The sequence below is a fragment of the Bombina bombina genome, chromosome 8 (assembly GCF_027579735.1).
Source record: "Bombina bombina isolate aBomBom1 chromosome 8, aBomBom1.pri, whole genome shotgun sequence".
NCBI lineage: Eukaryota > Metazoa > Chordata > Amphibia > Anura > Bombinatoridae > Bombina > Bombina bombina.
The window spans coordinates 206226887-206243462 of record NC_069506.1 but is presented as its reverse complement, the minus strand read 5'-3'; positions in this window follow the sequence as shown (position 1 = coordinate 206243462).

Below are 16576 nucleotides of genomic sequence, written 5' to 3'. Positions count from 1 at the left end.
TGGATGATTCTGTTCTTTATTTTCATAGAAAATAAATAAATATTTTTTTTAAAAAGAACAGTTATAGTTAGAGTACATAATACAAACAAGTGAACTCAACACATACAAAGCTAATTGAAATTAAATTAGCTGGCCAGTTCTTACCACATTGTCCATGTTATCTTGGGCAGTCAGTCTAGCAGTAAAGGTAGTAAAGTGCACACTGCTTCATGTGTTAGTCATTTAGCTGAGTGACTGTCCAGGAAAACATGGGGGATGTGTCATTGACTCTCATCCTTCCTCTCTGCCTCCATTTTTTATGATGAACAGAGACATTTTTTTTTATCGCGTACTCATATGATTTTTAAATCGCAACAATTAATTGCGTTTTTTTAATCGCATATGGGATTAATCACGCAGCCCTAGCACCAACACACTGTTTAACACTCACTCATTTTCAGTCAGATCATTTGCATACTGAGAAACATACACCCATACTCACACAATTATACACATGATAATCTATAGGTACAAAGTTATCTACCAGCATATGTTTGCAGACATAGACATAATTTACCCCCCTTTGCATGCTGATACAGATACACACACACACATATCTATATGACTCACTCAACAGTCATACATACACAGCAGCAGTATGGAACGAGTAGGGATGAAGCAGTGTTTTCTAGCCAGTGTTGAATTGCACATAGGGGGCCATTGATTTATTTAATGCTGAACGGACAAGGTTCACTCTTGGGAATCTCATCTGCCACACCCCTTGTTTTAGTGCAAGCAATTGCGCTAGAGCAGGGCTTGTCAATCATCCAGATTGAATTGGATCGGGATGATTTAATTTGCGAGCCTTGAGGTGGTGGAGAGGATAAGTTGTGCAGTCTTAGGCCTGAAATACTCAGCTCTGAAGCTGCATCCAAATTACAAACACATGGGTGCTCAGATGATTACCAATAGCTGCCACTAGTTACCACATAAAAAGCAAAGTATGAAAGTTACAAACATTTTGGCGCTCAGATGGTTACCAGTAGCCGCCACTAATTACCACATAAAAAAGCAAAGCATGAAAGTTACAAACACATGAGTGCTCAGGGGGTTACCAATTGCACCGACTAGTTACCACAGAAAAAGCAAAGCATGAACGTTACAAATATATTGGTACTCAGGTGGTTACCAATTGCAGACACTAGTTACCACAGAAAAAGCAAAGCATGAAAGTTAAAAACACATGGGGGCTCAGGTGGTTACCAATTGCAGCCACTAGTTACCACAGGAAAAGCAAAGCATGAAAGTTACAAACACATGAGTGCTCAGGTGGTTACCAATTGCTGTCAATAGTTACCACTTAAAAAAGCAAAGCATGAAAGTTACAAACACATGAGTGCTGAGGTGGTTACCAATAGCCTCCACTAATTACCACAGAAAAAGAAAAGCATCAAAGTTATAAACATATTTGTGCTCAGGTGGTTACCAATTGCAGCCACTAGTTACCACAGAAAAAACAAAGCATGAAAGTTACAAATATATTGGCACTCAGGTGGTTACCAATAGCCGCCACTAGTTACCATACAAAATGCAAATCATGAAAGTTACAAACATATTGGCGCTCAGGTGGTTACCAATAGCAGCCACTAGTTACCACAGAAAAAGCAAAGCATGAAAGTTACAAATATATTGGCGCTCAGGTGGTTACCAGTAGCAGCCACTAGTTACCACAGGATAAGCAAAGCATGAAAGTTACAAATATATTGGCGCTCAGGTGGTTACCAATAGCAGCCACTAGTTACCACAGAAAAAAGCAAAACATGAAAGTTACAAACATATTGGTGCTCAGGTGGTTACCAATAGCAGCCACTAGTTACCACAGAAAAAGCAAAGCATGAAAGTTACAAATATATTGGCGCTCAGGTGGTTGCCAATAGCAGCCACTAGCTACCACAGAAAAAAAGCAAAACATGAAAGTTACAAACATATTGGTGCTCATGTGGTTACCAATAGCCGCCACTAGTTACCATTCAAAATGCAAATCATGAAAGTTACAAACATATTGGTGCTCAGGTGGTTACCAATAGCAGCCACTAGTTACCACAGAAAAAGCAAAGCATGAAAGTTACAAATATATTGGCGCTCAGGTGGTTGCCAATGGCAGCCACTAGTTACCACAGAAAAAAAGCAAAACATGAAAGTTACAAACATATTGGTGCTCAGGTGGTTACCAATAGCAGCCACTAGTTACCACAGAAAGAAAGCAAAACATGAAAGTTACAAACATATTGGTGCTCAGGTGGTTACCAATAGCAGCCACTAGTTACCACAGAAAAAAAGCAAAACATGAAAGTTACAAACACATGGGTGCTCAGGTGGTTACCAATTGCAGCCACTAGTTACCACATAAAAAAGCAAAGCATGAAAGTTACAAACATATTTGTGCTCAGGTGGTTACCAATTGCAGCCACTAGTTACCACAGAAAAAGCAAAACATGAAAGTTACAAACATATTGGTGCTCAGGTGGTTACCAATAGCCGCCACTAGTTACCATACAAAATTAAAATCATGAAAGTTACAAACATATTGGTGCTCAGGTGGTTACCAATAGCAGCCACTAGTTACCACAGAAAAAGCAAAGCATGAGGTGCTCAGGTGGTTACCAATTGCAGCCACTAGTTACCACATAAAAAAGCAAAACATGAAAGTTACAAACATATTGGCGCTCAGGTGGTTACCAATAGCCGCAACTAGTTACCACAGAAAAAAAACAAAGCATGAAAGTTACAAACATATTGGCGCTCAGGTGGTTACCAATTGCAGCCACTAGTTACCACAGAAAAAGCAAAGCATGAAAGTTACAAACATATTGGCACTCAGGTGGTTACCAATTGCAGCCACTAGTTACCACAGAAAAAGCAAAGCATGAAAGTTACAAACATATTGGCGCTCAGGTGGTTACCAATAGTCACCACTAGTTACCATACAAACAAACAAAGAATTCAGTTTACCGAAGCTGCATCTGCAAGTCGGAGCAGGCAGCATGTTATGGGTATCTCAAGTGAGCTGTGGGCTAAAAAACTTTGAAAAACAGTTTGGCAATACTCTCAGGCCTAGATTTGGAGTTCGGCGGTAGCCGTCAAAACCAGCGTTAGAGGCTCCTAACGCTGGTTTTAGGCTCCCGCCGGTATTTGGAGTCAGTCAGGAAAGGGTCTAACGCTCACTTTTCAGCCGCGACTTTTCCATACCGCAGATCCCCCTACGCCATTTGCGTATCCTATCTTTTCAATGGGATCTTTCTAACGCCGGTATTTAGAGTCGTTTCTGAAGTGAGCGTTAGAGCTCTAACGACAAAATTCCAGCCGCCTGAAAATAGCAGGAGTTAAGAGCTTTCTGGCTAACGCCGGTTCATAAAGCTCTTAACTACTGTACCCTAAAGTACACTAACACCCATAAACTACCTATGTACCCCTAAACCGAGCTCCCCCCACATCGCCGCCACTCGATTTAAATTTTTAACCCCTAATCTGCCGACCGCCACCTACGTTATACTTATGTACCCCTAATCTGCTGCCCCTAACCCCGCCGACCCCTGTATTACATTTATTAACCCCTAACCTGCCCCCCACAACGTCGCCGCCAGCTACTTAAAATAATTAACCCCTAATCTTCCGACCGCAAAGCGCCGCCACCTACGTTATCCCTATGTACCCCTAATCTGCTACCCCTAACACCGCCGACCCCTATATTATATATATTAACCCCTAATCTGCCCCCCTCAACGTCGCCGACACCTGCCTACACTTATTAACCCCTAATCTGCCGAGCGGACCTGAGCGCTACTATAATAAAGTTATTAACCCCTAACCCGCCTCACTAACCCTATCATAAATAGTATTAACCCCTAATCTGCCCTCCCTAACATCGCCGACACCTACCTTCAATTATTAACCCCTAATCTGCCGAGCGGACCTCACCGCTATTCTAATAAATGTATTAACCCCTAAAGCTAAGTCTAACCCTAACACTAACACCCCCCTAACTTAAATATAATTTACATCTAACGAAATTAATTAACTCTTATTAAATAAATGATTCTTATTTAAAGCTAAATACTTACCTGTAAAATACATCCTAATATAGCTACAATATAAATTATAATTATATTATAGCTATTTTAGGATTAATATTTATTTTACAGGCAACTTGGTATTTATTTTAACTAGGTACAATAGCTATTAAATAGTTAAGAACTATTTAATAGCTACCTAGTTAAAATAATAACAAATTTACCTGTAAAATAAATCCTAACCTAAGATATAATTAAACCTAACACTACCCTATCAATAAAATAATTAAATAAACTACCTACAATTACCTACAATTAACCTAACACTACACTATCAATAAATTAATTAAACACAATTGCTACAAATAAATACAATTAAATAAACTAACTAAAGTACAAAAAATAAAAAAGAACTAAGTTACAAAAAATAAAAAAATATTTACAAACATAAGAAAAATATTACAACAATTTTAAACTAATTACACCTACTCTAAGCCCCCTAATAAAATAACAAAGCCCCCCAAAATAAAAAATTCCCTACCCTATTCTAAATTTAAAAAGTTACAAGCTCTTTTACCTTACCAGCCCTGAACAGGGCCCTTTGCGGGGCATGCCCCAAGAATTTCAGCTCTTTTGCCTGTAAAAGAATAAATACAATACCCCCCCCCCAACATTACAACCCACCACCCACATACCCCTAATCTAACCCAAACCCCCCTTAAATAAACCTAACACTAAGCCCCTGAAGATCTTCCTACCTTGTCTTCACCATACCAGGTTCACCGATCCGTCCTGGCTCCAACATCTTCATCCAACCCAAGCGGGGGTTGGCGATCCATCATCCGGTGCTGAAGAGGTCCAGAAGAGGCTCCAAAGTCTTCCTCCTATCCGGCAAGAAGAGGACATCCGGACCGGCAAACATCTTCTCCAAGCGGCATCTTCAATCTTCTTCCATCCGGTGCGGAGCGGGTCCATCTTGAAGCAGGCGACGCGGATCCATCCTCTTCTTCCGTTGTCTCCCGACGAATGACGGTTCCTTTAAGGGACGTCATCCAAGATGGCGTCCCTCGAATTCCGATTGGCTGATAGGATTCTATCAGCCAATCGGAATTAAGGTAGGAATTTTCTGATTGGCTGATGGAATCAGCCAATCAGAATCAAGTTCAATCCGATTGGCTGATCCAATCAGCCAATCAGATTGAGCTTGCATTCTATTGGCTGATCGGAACAGCCAATAGAATGCGAGCTCAATCTGATTGGCTGATTGGATCAGCCAATCGGATTGAACTTGATTCTGATTGGCTGATTCCATCAGCCAATCAGAAAATTCCTACCTTAATTCCGATTGGCTGATAGAATCCTATCAGCCAATCGGAATTCGAGGGACGCCATCTTGGATGACGTCCCTTAAAGGAACCGTCATTCGTCGGGAGACAACAGAAGAAGAGGATGGATCCGCGTCGCCTGCTTCAAGATGGACCCGCTCCGCACCGGATGGAAGAAGATTGAAGATGCCGCTTTGAGAAGATGTTTGCTGGTCCGGATGTCCTCTTCTTGCCGGATAGGAGGAAGACTGTTGAGCCTCTTCTGGACCTCTTCAGCACCGGATGATGGATCGCCAACCCCCGCTTGGGTTGGATGAAGATGTTGGAGCCAGGACGGATCGGTGAACCTGGTATGGTGAAGACAAGGTAGGAAGATCTTCAGGGGCTTAGTGTTAGGTTTATTTAAGGGGGGTTTGGGTTAGATTAGGGGTATGTGGGTGGTGGGTTGTAATGTTGGGGGGGGGGTATGGTATGTTTTTTTTTACAGGCAAAAGAGCTGAAATCCTTGGGGCATGCCTCGCAAAGGGCCCTGTTCAGGGCTGGTAAGGTAAAAGAGCTTGTAACTTTTTTAATTTAGAATAGGGTAGGGAATTTTTTATTTTGGGGGGCTTTGTTATTTTATTAGGGGGCTTAGAGTAGGTGTAATTAGTTTAAAATTGTTGTAATATTTTTCTTATGTTTGTAAATATTTTATTATTTTTTGTAACTTAGTTCTTTTTTATATTTTGTACTTTAGTTAGTTTATTTAATTGTATTTATTTGTAGGAATTGTGTTTAATTAATTTATTGATAGTGTAGTGTTAGGTTAATTGTAGGTAATTGTAGGTAGTTTATTTAATTAATTTATTGATAGGGTAGTGTTAGGTTTAATTATATCTTAGGTTAGGATTTATTTTACAGGTAAATTTGTTATTATTTTAACTAGGTAACTATTAAATAGTTCTTAACTATTTAATAGCTATTGTACCTGGTTAAAATAATTAAAAAGTTGCCTGTAAAATAAATATTAATCCTAAAATAGCTATAATATAATTATAATTTATATTGTAGCTATATTAGGATTTATTTTACAGGTAAGTATTTAGCTTTAAATAGGAATAAGTTATTTAATAAGAGTTAATTTATTTCGTTAGATGTAAATTATATTTAAGTTAGGGGGTGTTAGTGTTAGGGTTAGACTTAGCTTTAGGGGTTAATACATTTATTAGAATAGCGGTGAGGTCCGCTCGGCAGATTAGGGGTTAATAATTGAAGTTAGGTGTCGGCGATGTTAGGGAGGGCAGATTAGGGGTTAATACTATTTATGATAGGGTTAGTGAGGCGGATTAGGGGTTAATAACTTTATTATAGTAGCGCTCAGGTCCGCTCGGCAGATTAGGAGTTAATAAGTGTAGGCAGGTGTCGGCGACGTTGAGGGGGGCAGATTAGGGGTTAATAAATATAATATAGGGGTCGGCGATGTTAGGGCAGCAGATTAGGGGTACATAGGGATAACGTAGGTTGCGGCGGTTTACGGAGCGGCAGATTAGGGGTTAAAAAAATATGCAGGGGTCAGCGATAGCGGGGGCGGCAGAATAGGGGTTAATAAGTGTAAGGTTAGGGGTGTTTAGACTCGGGGTACATGTTAGAGTGTTAGGTGCAGACGTAGGAAGTGTTTCCCCATAGGAAACAATGGGGCTGCGTTAGGAGCTGAACGCTGCTTTTTTGCAGGTGTTAGGTTTTTTTTCAGCTCAAACAGCCCCATTGTTTCCTATGGGAGAATCGTGCACGAGCACGTTTTTGAGGCCGGCCGCGTCCGTAAGCAACTCTGGTATCGAGAGTTGCATTTGCGGTAAAAATGCTCTACGCTCCTTTTTTGGAGCCTAACGCAGCATTTGTTTAAACTCTCGATACCAGAGTTAAATTTATGGTGCGGCCAGAAAAAAGCCAGCGGAGCGTTAACAGCCCTTTTACCGCCAAACTCCAAATCTAGGCCTCAGAATGGCTGCTAGCCAATGAGGTAAACTATCTAATAAATAACACGCTACTTGGTGCATGCTATGGTTAGGGATAGGAGAACGTTTTGTTCTGCCATTTATAAAAAAAATGTAGCATTTGAAAATGGAATGCTACCATTTAAATTATTAAAGGGATAGTAAACCCACATTTTTTCTTTCATGATTCAGATAGAGCATGCAATTTTAAGCAACTTTCTAATTTACTACTATTATCAATTTTCCTTTGTTCTCTTGGTATCTTTATTTTAAAAATCAGGAATGTATAAGCTTAAGAGCGGATTGGTGGCTACATTTACCCATTTTTTGTAATGTTAGGTTGTTTTTTTTATTGTAGTGTTAGGAGTTTTATATTTTTGTTATTTAGGTTTTTTTATTTTTGGTATCTTCTTTTTTTTTAAAAATAGTAATGTTAGGTTTATTTATAGTTTAAAGGGATAGTAAACCTAAATATTTTCTTTCATGATTCAGATAGAGCATGCAATTTTAAACAACTTTCTAATTTACTCCTATTATCAATTGTTCTTCGTTCTCTTGGTATCTTTATTTGAAAAAGCAGGAATAAAAGCTTTTGAGACAGCCTATATTTGGTTCAGTACCCTGGATAGGGCTTGCTAATTGGTGGCTACATTTACCCATCCAATCAGCAAGCGCAACCCTGGTTCTCAACCTAAAATGGGCTGGCTCCAAAGCTTTTTTTCCTGCTTTTTCAAATAAAGAAAGCAAGAGAATGAAGAAAAATTTATAATAGGAGTACATTAGAAAGTTGCTTAAAATTGCATGCTCTATCTGAATCTTGAAAGAAAATATTTGGGTTTAGTATCCCTTTAAGCTTTTTTTTTTTTTTTTTTTAATTTCACAGTTAAGTTTTTATTTATTTCTCCATAGACTTCAATGGGAAATGCGTTAATGCAATCACAATTTCGCAATCATATTTTTTCTCTGTTGATCTCTATGGGGGAATACGTGCACGAGCACGCAAAGTTGAAACTTTGTTTTTTTGCGGTATGCTGCTTACTGCACCCTACCACACAACAAAAGAAAGTTTTAGGGTTACTTGTAATACCAGTGGTATAGAAATAGCGGTACGGCCATATTTTGTGCAGTGTGTACGCTACGGCTATACTGCACAACTTGTAATCTTGGTCATAATTTCTTATACAAAGTAAACAACGTGGCAATCTATTTTTGTTTATTGTTTTTTTTTATTATTATTAATGTGTATAGTACTTGTCTTATCTTATCTTAGTGCTAAATTCAATTTTTTTCTCTCCGTAGAATGTTCCAGGTTAAGTTAAATTTTATCATACTTAAAGGGACATGATACCCAAATGTTGAAGCACTTGAAAGTGATACAGCATAGCTGTAAAAAGCTGACTGGAAAATATAACCTGAACATCTCTATGTAAAAAAGGAAGATATTTGCCTCAAAGTATTCCATGCCCATTGTAAAGAGATTTTAGTCCCAGAACGTGAAAGGGAGTTTGCATCTGACATGTGCAGGCACAGTCATTTTATTTCCCTATTCAGTTTAAGAGAGTTTATGAGGAAATCTCACAAGATTTCAGTGAAATCTCATGAGATCACAGCAGAGCAATGTATAACATCAGCGCTGCTGATGCTGATTGGCTATTGTTTAGTTTTTTTTCCAACTTGCAGCTTGATAATAGCTGGAGTATAGCTATTACAAGAGCACTTACTCTTGTAAGCTGAAGAAATTTTGAAGTAAAATAATTCCCTTTTTTACATAGAGTTGTTCAGCTTTTTACAGTTATGCTGCATCATTTTCCAGTAATTTAGCACATGGGTTTTATGTCCCAGACATCCCAACCTGCAAAAACTAATTTCAGGGAGGTGGCTTCACCCGCTACTGAGCCACCGCTATCCCCCCTCCCAGTTATATATTAGACACCTTGAAACCCTAAATAAGATAGAGATTTATCATTAAAGTAGCTTCCCACTAAAGTCACAATAAAAAAAGTAATTTTATTGCACAATGCGTAAATATTTTAGATTTTGAATTTTAATTATGTGCAGTAAATAAGGTTTTTTATTTTATTAAAATCAGTGAGGCCTTTTTGGTTACTGATGCATGCTTTTAGGGTTCAATAGCGTCCCAGCAACTAAAAGTATTCCTTAAAGAATCACTTTTCTGGATTTGGGCCACATTGGATCATGGTACTTGGAGTTTCAGGGAGATTGCATTCCATTTGCTGGCATCAGGGAGGCGCTATTACAATCAGGGAGACTACCTGAACTTCAGGGAGAGTTGGGATGTCTGATGTCCTTTAAAGTATGATGGGGGTACCTCAGCCTCTCTGGAGAGAAAGGAACAAGCACACTTTTCAGAGATATTTAACAGCAAAAAAAAAGGCAAAAAGAAATAATGCGATTATTTCTATTTGACAGGAGATGTCAGCCCAACGCTGCTCCGGCCCTCCTAGTATTGAGGAGGCGCTGGACAGATGGGAGGCCCGGATACTGCAGGCCCTGAAAGAACATAAGGAGAGTCTGGAAAGATCGCTCCTCAGATTATTCTCGGCAGAGACACTTGGGCATAAAAACTGTTTGGATATGGCAGGACATCGCGACTATCAGGAGCCTGGCAACATGGCTGATGGGAACTCTCGCACCAAAAGCTCTGTCGCAATCAGTCCGGAGGCCCCACATTCCCCATCTGATCGAGCCACAGTACCTGCACCCTTGAGAATTCCTTCAGATGCAGATAAGGGATTTATGGCAGGCTCTAATGCTGCGGAAGCTACTGCAGTGGTTCCGGAGACTACTGCCGATGTGGAGGATCCATACTCCTCAATCATAGCGCCAGTACCTAGTGGAATTGTGCCAGGTATGCCTAAAGGAACTCTGACAGGATTAGCCCCGATCAATCCCCTGGATCCTTACCTGATGACAAGACATTTTCTTTTGGGGGCGGCGACCACCCGATCCTTACTACTGCTGATCGCAGACTCCTCCTCTGAGTTCGAGACTGTCTGTAAAGGCCTGGAGCAGTTTCTAGGTCTCCCTCTATTTGGGTCTAAGACTTTCCACAGGATTGGCATAGGTTAAAACCCTGCGACAATCTTGCAGCAAGCAACAAGGTGCCCCAACCAGGCCCCTAGTGTGTACAGTGTTGAAGCTTATTATTTCTCCCTTATCCCAATATAGTTTATTTCTATAGGGAGTACAGAGTCATATGACAGTGGGCCTATGATCCGGACTCTGTCCTTAACCTAATACTGTGCATATCTTGAACAGTTTTGCTACTAGAGTTTTTCCTCATGTTCCCACTGTGTTTATGTAGTGCGACATGTCCAGGATGGTGAATTCAGTTGCATCACTTTATTGTTTTTATACTGCTTTGCTTAAAATATTTAGGAAAAAAGGGGAAAACAAAACAAAACAAAACAAAAAAGGAGAAAAAACAAAAAAGAACAAAGAGCTTGTAGGGGTGGTGTTCTATCTGTATATACCAATTTCTAGAAGGGTTATGACTCCAACATGTCCTTTTCATATTGCTTCTCCTTGAGGGAAAGCTTGTATGTAAATTGAGTCTTGTTCCTGTTAGGACAGTTTTTTTGCTTTCTTTTTTTTTTTTGGTATTAGCCCTATATATTTTTTTTACTTTATTATATACCTGCTGGTGCTCATAGTTCAATGCATTGGCCTACACTGTGCACATATTGAGAAACTATGCGGAGATCTCTTATGTGCAAGCCTGTATAAAACCCTTTTATGCTTATTTTGCTTTGTTTACAGTATTTGATAATAGCTCATATGGGCAACTCTCTCTATATGTGTATAAATGGGAGTATGTGCGTATGTGAAGGTGTGTATGCATGTATATATGTATGTATGGGGATGTATGTATGTGTATATATACCAAGCTCCGGAAGAGTTGTGGTCTCACTGTGTCCTCTGTTCATAGCTTATGAAGGAAAAATTGCTTGTGTAATCCATTTCTTTAAAGGATTACTTTCTGTTATAATTTTTAAGCTAAACAACTAACATATTAAAGTTAATAAACATTAATTAAAACCTACTGACCTATATTTTCTCCAAAACGAAGTTTCATAACGTTCTAAAAGTTATATCTTTTATTCGCCGATGATGTAACGTTATCCTGCCCACTATTTTCAGCACTGAGTGTTCAAAATACTTAAACCAATAACTTTGTGTTTAAAGCACCATTTTAAAACCTAGGTATTGTAAACGGATTGGTACAGAGCAAAGGATACCCACAAAGTGGGTTTGGAAAACAATTAAATTTGCAGACAAGATTTCTGATATACGGTAGAGATATGTTAATGAAATGCTATTGATAAAAAGCGTATTTGGGGTAGTTAGTTAGTAACAGGCATAGAAAATATTTACTTACAGTGGCCCTTTAAGCTAACATCATTTGCTGTTAATATAATGCACATACTCCCAGACCCATCGTATAAGGTATTTTTATTTTACTACTATGGCTCAGAACTTACTGAGTTTTATACTATATTATGCAGTTCTACAATATTTTAATACCTGGTGTACCAGGGCCGATTGATGCAAATGTTTCTGGGCTTAAATATGTCACTACCCCTGTGGTGATGTAGATTTGGTTCTAGCCCCTTTCCTATTATTCTGTTAACCATCTAGCTGTTCCCTAGCTATTTACTCCACTTACTATCAGATGTGAAGCCCACGTTTTAGTGCATCTATCCACGTAGTGCACACATTGAGCAATCATGGCGAGATCTATTCTATGAAAGCCCACTTACACATAGCGCCAAGTGGAGATGAGAATACCCAATTCAGCTGCTGGTGCAATGCTGAATATGGCGAGCGTATTGCTCGCAGTATTCAGCGAGGTCTGGCGGACCTGATCCGCAGTGTCGGATCAGGTCCGCCAGACCTTGATAAATATGCCCCATAGGATGCAATTTAACCATTTATTTGTCTTTTTCTGCAAATGTCTAGTTTTAGCGAAAAACAAATATGTAGCAGGTCATAGCTTAAATGTGCAGATATAGGATGTGATTTACCCATTTATTTGTCTCTTTCAGCAAATGTCTAGTTTAGGCGATTTTCGTATACACAAATACATTGTATCATTTTATTTTTTTAAATGTATTTTATAATATAATTTTTTTTTTTTTAATATTGACATTTTGTCATTTTAATTATTTATAGGTGATTCAGGTTACATGAGCCGGCCCTTGCTCATTACGTCATTACGTAACCCAGCTGACGAGGCCCAGGTGCGCTACAATTGTGTGCAGAAGCGGACTAGGGCTGTAGTAGAGCAGATGTTTGGGCTCCTCAAAATGCAGTTAAGATGCCTAGACAGCCCTAGTAAGGTGACGAAGGTCGTTATAGCCTGCAGCGTCCTTCATAACATAGCTTTTCAGTGGGCTGAGATGCTGCAGGCCGTCCAGGCGCCCCGAGCCCTCCTCCAAGATGAAGAGGACTTCCCAGTTCTAGAGGGGACATTCTGGGACGAGGGGGTCAATGTAAGAGCCAACATCATTAACCACCACTTCAGACGGTAAATACTATAAGTTATATAGGAGCATTGCGAATATGTGAGACTTTTAGTAAAATGAAAGTAGAATTGTGCGAACATGTTAGGATTGTTCAAGAAATTATTATAGCAAAGTCTAAAATATATTTTATTATTATAGGTAATTTATACATCATATGATTCTGGAATTGGCTCCTGTAATGACTTTGTCACCTGATTTTTAAAGACAACATCAGATGGTAAGTACTCGATCGGGTTGAATTCCAGCGATTCCTGTCCGCCTGCTCAGAGCAGATGGACAGGGTTATGGAGCAGCGATCTTTGTGACCGCTGCTCCATAACTTGTGCTTCTGGCGAGTCAGAAACACGGGCCGTCAAGCTCCGTTCAGAGCTTGATAGATAGGCCCCAATGTATGGACCGAGACTGTGGGGGGGGGGGGGGAATTTTGCCCAATGATCCATCATATGGCATACAATTAGTTTACAGTAGTATTTAGTATGTAGTATTTAGTTTAGACATTATTCGATTTTAGATAATCTGAAAGGGATAAATGCCACAGATAGCAGATAAAGGGATACTCTGAAGCACATTAGAATTGACAAAGTCATACATCAGAGTTTAAGTATGGACAATGTATGCGACTCTGCTTCACAATGTATTGTTATAACATAACACAAAAGAGGCTACATTCGCTTAGTAAGCTATTGATATAAATATTTTATTAAATAGTTAGGGGGAGGGATGCAGAACTATGTACCATTTTATTAGAGATTTGATTTACACTTTATTTTCCATTAGGGAGATTGACTTCATCTATAGACTGAAAGTGAAGAATACCTTTGTATTCATGTCTGTGGCATTGTATTTCAACTGTGCTGACTTCCCAAAACCATACAAAGACATGTTGAGTGGTGAGTGTATACAGTGTATGGACCGAGACTGGGGGGGGGGGGGGGGGGGGTTGCCCAATCATCCATCTTATGGCATACAATTAGTTTACATTTATTTAGTTTAGACATTATTCGATTTTAGATATTCGGAAAGGGATAAATGCCACAGATAGCTGATAAAGGGATACTCTTAAGCACATTAGAATTGACAAAGTCATACATCAGAGGTTAAGTATGGAGAATGTATGTGACTCTGCTTCACAATTTATTGTTATAACATAACACAAAAGAGGCTACATACACTTAGGCCTAGATTTGAAGTTTGGCGTTAGCCGTGAAAACCAGCGTTAGAGGCTCCTAACGTGGGTTTCTTACGGACTCCGGTATTTAGAGTTCAGTTACCGACACTCAAAAAACACCTAACGCTCAAATTTCTACCGACACCTCAGACCCAGTAGTAAACATATACCGACAAAAAAAACATCCACGAATCACAAAACAAATATTACACAAAGTACACTTACACTCATACAAACACAACACTATATTTAATTTTCATATTTAATAATTTTTCATCAAAATACAAAGGATTAAAGTTGCGAGATCTCGGGTGTTAGAAAAAAAACAACACAAATCCATTTTCCCATTGACTTACATTGACACACGGGAAAAGACCCTCATATACCTACATCTAACTAATAACATTATCACAAACATACACTCATCGATGCATACAAACAATATACACCACATGACATACAAAAAATATTTATTTATCACAAAAAGAACACGATTTAGTTACTTTTTCACAAAAGCTCATGACGTCATTCACTTTACGAGGAAAACCAGTCTTAGAAAATAAAAATGAACAAATTTTAGAGCCTCCATTGACTTCTATTGGGAAGACGTGCTCGTGCACGCGAAACCCTCATTTCCCTAACGCACGCAAATAGCGTAGACAGAAAAACTCCAAATACCAGCGCTAGAAAAGACATGATTTCATGCGTTAGACACAGCTATGATAAATAGATCAAGAAATGACTATTTCCCTATGGTGGATTTATGGATTTTACTGTTTGAATATTCACAACACCATTAAATTGTTTCAGACTTTTATATTACATCAACTACAAATCAACATCACTAGTAACAACATTTTTGTTTTAAAAATATTACATTTAAACGGACACAAAAATAATGTCAACTTTTCAGGATTCACAAACACTACACAATGGGAAACAATTCTCATTTACCTTTATTATTGCATTTCAGTTATTCAACTCATATGCTTGCAGCAACAGCATATCTACATAGGCTTAACACATGATCAGTCATGGATGCACATACATTACTTTTAACATTCACTCATACATGTGCATTCAAATGATGGGGGAAAAACACATTACATTCTCTTGAGGAATCACAAAACACAACATATGGATTTTACTGTACTTTTAACATCATGATTCCATCACCAGAAACCATTAGGAATTACGTACAACAAGAACATCATTACACCAGATTACAGATGTCACTTTATGGGAAGGAACAACAATGCCAGACCGCTATATAGAAGTCAGCATATGTGGGACACAATCACAATATATACGTAGATGTACATAACACGCATCACCCATCACGCAACCACAAAGCACACATTTAGATTTTATTCAGCACACAATAACAATGTAGTCAAATACAACAACACAATGAGGATTTCAGAACTACATAGGCAGGTTAATAATATCATGACGTCATTAGAAGATTCAACCATACACATCACAGATTCACCACTGTACCTCCCCTTTCGGAACTTTAACACTCAATACTACAATACAACATATACGTAAACAACAGTTTGGAACAGCATTATTAAGGCGATTTCAATGGGACAATTAATAAATATTGTCAGATCGCAAATCACTTATATATATAATACTACAGATGACAGCCGGAAGTTCTTCAGTATTAGTGCCATTTGAATGGGACGCATACAATATTGACATCTCGTCAATCACTTATATATACAATACTACAGATGACAGCCGGAAGTTATTCAGTATTAGTGCGATTTGAAAGGGACGCATACAATATTGACAGCTCGGCAATCACTTATATATACAATACTACAGATGACAGCCGGAAGTTATTCAGTATTAGTGCGATTTGAAAGGGACGCATACAATATTCACAGCTCGGCAATCACTTATATATACAATACTACAGATGGCAGACGGGAAGTTCGGAATTATTATTGCGATTTGAAAGGGACGCATACAATATTGACAGCTTGGCAATCACTTATATATACAATACTACAGATGGCAGACGGGAAGTTCGGAATTATTATTGCGATTTTAAAGGGATGCATACAATATTGACTGCTCGGCAATCACTTATATATACAATACTACAGATGGCAGATGGGAAGTTCGGAATTATTATTGCGATTTGAAAGGGACGCATACAATATTGACTGCTCGGCAATCACTTATATATACAATACTACAGATGGCAGATGGGAAGTTCGGAATTATTATTGCGATTTGAAAGGGACGCATACAATATTGACTGCTCGGCAATCACTTATATATACAATACTACAGATGGCAGACGGGAAGTTCGGAATTATTATTGCGATTTGAAAGGGACGCATACAATATTGACAGCTCGGCAATCACTTATATATACAATACTACAGATGGCAGATGGGAAGTTCGGAATTATTATTGCGATTTTAAAGGGACGCATACAATATTGACATCTCACCAATCACTTATATATACAATACTACAGATGGCAGCTGTTACTTTA